We start from the raw sequence: 5986 nt of genomic DNA on the forward strand, positions 1-5986 counted from the left end.
TATTGGGATTTTGTTGCTTTCTTTATGAAGGACTACGGTGGCTGTGGAGCCGCTATAGATATCTTTCAGTATTTTTACATACGGCTCGTCTACACCCTGATTCCGTAATTCCTCCATGACTGCTGAGGTTTCGACAGAATCAAACGCTTTCTCGTAATCAATGAAAGCTATATATAAGGGTTGGTTATATTCCGCACATTTCTCTATCACCTGATTGATAGTGTGAATATGATCTATTGTTGAGTAGCCTTTACGGAATCCTGCCTGGTCCTTTGCTTGACAGAAGTCTAAGGTGTTCCTGATTCTATTTGCGATTACCTTAGTAAATATTTTGTAGGCAACGGACAGTAAGCTGATCGGTCTATAATTTTTCAAGTCTTTGGCGTCCCCTTTCTTATGGATTAGGATTATGTTAGCGTTCTTCCAAGATTCCGGTACGCTCGAGGTCATGAGGCATTGCGTATACAGGGTGGCCAGTTTCTCTAGAACAATCTGACCACCATCCTTCAACAAATCTGCTGTTACCTGATCCTCCCCAGCTGCCTTCCCCCTTTGCATATCTCCCAAGGCTTTCTTTACTTCTTCGGGCGTTACCTTTGGGACTTCGAATTCCTCTAGACTATTTTCTCTTCCATTATCGTCGTGGGTGCCACTGGTACTGTATAAATCTCTATAGAACTCCTCAGCCACTAGAACTATCTCACCAATACTAGTAATGATATTGCCGGCTGTGTCTCTTAACGCATACATCTGATTCTTGCCAATTCCTAGTTTACTCACATGACCATTACTTACATGACCCTAAATTACTATTACTGCCGTTACTCTAAAGCAATAAAGCATTGAAAAGCCCCCTCAGTAGTAGTTGTGCTGATTTTCAACAGCTTCGCTGGATATCCACTTTCGCGGGGCCGGGATAGCGAGTGATTTTCTTTTTTTCCTTTAGGACCATAAAAGACTTTTTTTTCTGCGGTAAGCAAACAGTTAAAGGCCAACTGGAACGAAATTCCACGCCGCGTAGAAAGCCCCGTTTCATATAATTTAGACATACAGTAGCCTCTGTGGAAGGTGTTACGCTTGAAATGCTAGTGGGACATCTTGATGGCCGAAGACGCCGCCAGAAAGCAAAGACTGGCCGTCGTCTGAAAAAGGGGGGGGGGGGGGGGGGGCGGGAGACTGGAGGTTAGTCTTCCAACCCCCGCCACCCCTGGACCCCATCAAGGACACAATAAAGTTCTCTTTCTCACTAAAAGCTCGCAAAAAAATTTTTGTATATATATATATACGAGACTGGAATAAACGCTGTTGTTGCCACTCGCCCTAAGTGACCTATCCCAGACAACACTGGACGTCCTGAGGACGCCCTCAAAAGCTACAAACGTCCTCGTCCGTTCTGCATCGTTCTGAGGATGTCCTCAGGACACCAGTTACAGGATACGAACGTGTGGTTGGTAACAAACCTGGTAATGACTTGGAAGCTGGAGTTATGTAATAAATGCTGTTTAGGTGCTGATTTATTACGATTTATAATTAAAAATATCTATTTACCATATACAGCCAGGGTGTCCCACGTAACTTGAGCCAAACTTTTAATATATGCAAACGCCACGTTGCTGGACCGAACCAAGGTAATTTTGTTTGCTGTCGCTTGGAGATAATCATTATTTTTTCTATTCCGCCTAACCAGATAATTATTATCAGTTAATCAACTTCTTAATTAGCATAATTATATGAAAACTGTAAATGAGGAAATTGTAGAACAACATGAAAAACTCCAGATACAGCTTTTTGTTGCTCACTACGTGCTGCATAAGTGTTTTTCCGAGAATGAAATATTAGCTAACACGTATTGAGCAAGAAAAAGCTGTATCTGGAGTTTTCATTCCTCTACAATTTTCTCATTGACATTTTGCACCTAATTACAATAACTGATAAGTTGATTATTTAATTTAGAATAACAATCTAATTAGGCGGAAGACGAACGAAACTTTATTTCCAGAAAATACTTTGTTGCCCTTAAAACGGGACAACGCCGTGTGGTCGGGCCCCTATTCCTAGGCGGCGCTGGCCCTCGCCCTCCTTTCTGCTCTCCAGACCAGGCTGAGCTGGTCTCCGAGGCAGAGCTGGATAGCAAAGAATGCAAAAAATAATCCGAGCATCTCCAAGCGACTCCATAGAGTACTTGACACAGCTAATTATTGAGCTGTAGAAGAGCGGTGGCGTTCCTGGTGGATGGAAGACGGCTCACACCATTTTAATTAAAAAACCGGGCGAGCCCCCTGGTCTCGAGAACCTACGACCGATCTCATTCACACCGTGCGTGGGAAAGGTTGCTGAACATGCAATACTGAATCAATTATCTCGGTACCTGCAGTGGAGTAGCCAGAAATTTCGTTCGGGGGAGGGTGTTACGGTTGGCATCTAGCACGCCGTGCAAAAAGGATTTCCGCCCACCATGCCTTGTCGAAACGAAGCGTGACTTCCTAATTCGCCATGGTCATCTCGAGTGTCTGCTGGTCTGGCGGAAGCCCCTCAGTGTTTACAAACCTCTTTTGTGTGTGTGCGACTTTAGAGGGACCCTTTCCTCGAACTGTCAAACTCTACAGGAGAACTTCCACGAACCAGCAACGCGCAAAAGAAAAGGACAAGCATCTACAATTCCCGGAGGCTTGGTATAACCGGAGGCGGGGCCCCTTTTCCGCAAATCAGACTCTGTGCCTGTCACGTGACGTCGACTGAAGCAAGATTCCTCCCACGATTGTAGAGAGCCTATTTAAGGGGCTCCGAAATGTACCTTTTTTACACTTCATTCTCTTCTCTTCATCTTTCACCAACCTTTGAATAAACCGTGCAGGTTTCGCACTAGAAATCGTCTCGTCCTTGCCTGGTCGCCATGGTCTACCGGATGCCTGCAGCCCGCCGACAACGCCACGCTAACCAATAGTAACGTCGGTCGAGCTTCGATAGGCAGGCGTCGCTATAACTCGGCAGCAGTACGATACGCTACCCTGGAGTACGCAACAAGGGGGGGAGGGGGAGGGTCTCACATTGCAGCTCGGCCTCCTCCTCGTAGAATTTGTCGAGGGATCAAATACATGAATAATAATTGCATTGTAATTGCCAAAGATACTGCAAACGAATTCTCGAACGCTAGGCACTGTCAACACAAGTAAAATATGCATTTTCTTTCATGCAAGAATATACTCGTATGTCCCCCAAATTGTGCCTGACATAGCTGGTATCAATTATTCCATGTTTTGAAAATATCACGCGAACTTTAGAACTATATCAGTTCGAAACCAGCAAAGCAGTGCATGCCGCTGATATGAAAAATTTAAAGGCGGTGAAATGAAGTTGAGGACAAATGTTTTAATGAAACTTTGTCAGTCAAGAGCCTTGTTTATATTTTCGTACATATGCAACGGCCAGGAAAAAATCTCAATGACGCTGTCCTTCGTTGCAATGTATTGCGCAGGAGGAGCCGTCACCGGTTGTGTATTGTGAGTAATTGCATTGAAATTATAGTCGCTACAGAGAGCACATATAAAAAGCAGGAGTTATGCAAAATATACGACGGCGAGTCTAATGAAAGTGAGCCAATGCGAATATATGACAAACGGGGCACTTTATTTAAATGTAGTCTCCATTTGCATTGAGGCATTTGTCCCACTGACTAACGAGTCGCGTGATTCCCGTCTCATATAGCTCCTTGGATTGCTGCTTCAAAAAGTCTGTAACTGACATTTTCACGTCATCGTCCGACACGAATATGGTTCCCTTGAGCTGTTTCTTCAATTGCCCCAAATTGTGGAAGTCGCAAAGCGCTAGGTCTGGGCTGCATGGCGGATGTTGCAGAGTTTCCCACCTGCACTTTGCCAGTTTTGTGTTAACCACACCAACGACGTGGGGACGGGCATTGTCTTGGAGCAAGATGACCCCATTCGTCAATTTTCCACGTCGTTTGTTCTTGATTGCGACACGCAACCGATCCGGCGTTTCACAATATCGGAAACGATTGATGGTATCTCCAGGCTTAGCAAATTCGATCAGTAATGGCCCCTGACGATCGAAAAAGAAGTCAACAGCACCTTTCAGGCGGCAATGACGGTCTTTGCTTTCCTTGGGGGTGGTAAATTCGAATGGTTCCACTGTAAGCATTGCCGTCATGTTTCAGGCTCATAATAGTGCCACCATGATTCGTCCCCGGTGAGAATAGCAGACAAGAACTCGTCACCCTCATTGTGATACCGGATCATATGAGTCAAGGCAGCGCTGGACCTCTGTCTTCTGGCGGTGGTTCAATATCTTGGGCATCCATTGTGCACGCAAGAGCCGTTAACCGAGATGTTCATGAATTACGATGTGACCCGAACCGTGACTGATGTTCCCACACTCTGCCAGTTCATCGATGCTTATCCTCCGTTCTTGTCTAATCAGCTCATCAGCCTTTGCATTTGCGTTGGGGGTGATTGCACGGGGGCTGTGGCCCGGTCTCGGATCGTCTTTGCAGCTTTCACGTCCTTCTTTGAACTGTTTTCTCCAAAGCTTCACGGTGGCCAATGAAACGCAATGTTTAACGTATACAGCAACCATACGGCGGCTAATTTCTTTTTGGGAAACACCTTCAACGTCCATTATGTCACGCAGCCATGTTCAACCGAGTGTATGAGAGCTACACTTACCCTTACACCTGCTTGTCACTTTTCTAAATGAGAGATGTCTGTATGCTACGCGCATGCCTCGCAGATAATTAACCGAACCATTATTGCGCGGGGTGGCTTGGCTCACTTTCATTTGCCTCACCCTCGTACATTAGAAATGCGAAGATGCAATGGAATATACAAATGCGAAGATGCAGCTTGATAAAGGGCAAGAAAGTGTCACTGGAAACAAAGTTCAGTGCACGTATACACAATACCTCGCAACAAGATATTTAAATATACGTGTAAGTGTCCAATAAATCTACGTATCTAAGAAAAAGTCACTGTAGATAATGCGTCAAACAAGGCAAATAAGCACGTTGCGCAACCATAGATTCACAGATAGCTATATACATGTATATAGACAAATAAACGATGACACGTTCTTTTATTCAATCTGTTAATGACATGTTGATTTGTCGGAAAATATTCATTGGAGGTTATACGGAAGTTCACGTTTGCGACTGGCTGGAGAATGCATACTCAAAGCGGGCCCAGATGGCACGTATACTGTAAAGTTCGCCTCCCTTGCGGATTACCCGATTGCCATTGCAATAAAGAAGGCTGAAAAATGAGTCGGTGAAAGTTATTTTTGTCATCGACAGATCTAGTTTTCACTCGTACATCATGAACCATAACAGTCTAGTGTTGCCAACATTTTAGAAAGCGTGTCACTGAAGTTTTGTGTCACTGGCACAAAAAAGTCACTAAAGCTCTCGCTATAACTGGGAAGTGGATGTTAAGAATGCAGATATTTTGAAACATTCTAATATAAGCTAGCGTGAAGTAAATAATTTGCCTAGACGTGTCATATTGGTCTAATGTTCGTGCAGCTGAAGGAAAACAGTGAATTTACCAATAGAGTACAGAGCGCTTTAGCTTTAGTAATGTATTTACTATAGGATAGGCGAATATCGAAGTTTAGAATATGAATAGTTGGTGTGTAGTATTTTATTCGTATCCAAAAATGAATTATTCGGTATTTTCGAATATCAAAACTAACCAAATATTCCGCAACAACCGACTGTTCAAATCGGGTTAATGTTCTCCACCTGCTGTGCAAAGTATCGCAAATTATAATTATCGGAAGTAAAACAGCGACAAGGTTTCTTGACGCAATGCAGAAACCAGACCAGATCGGTAACACAAGCTTTGTTTTCGGTTTTGCGGGACCCGCATTGCTTGCTTAATGCCGATGGTGTTTGGCTGCTAAGCACAAAGTCGCAGGATCGAATCCCGGTCACGGCGGCCATATTTCTATGAGGCCGAAATGCGAAAACACCTGT

This window comes from Dermacentor andersoni, chromosome 9, assembly GCF_023375885.2.
Source record: "Dermacentor andersoni chromosome 9, qqDerAnde1_hic_scaffold, whole genome shotgun sequence".
NCBI classification, from domain to species: Eukaryota; Metazoa; Arthropoda; class Arachnida; order Ixodida; family Ixodidae; genus Dermacentor; species Dermacentor andersoni.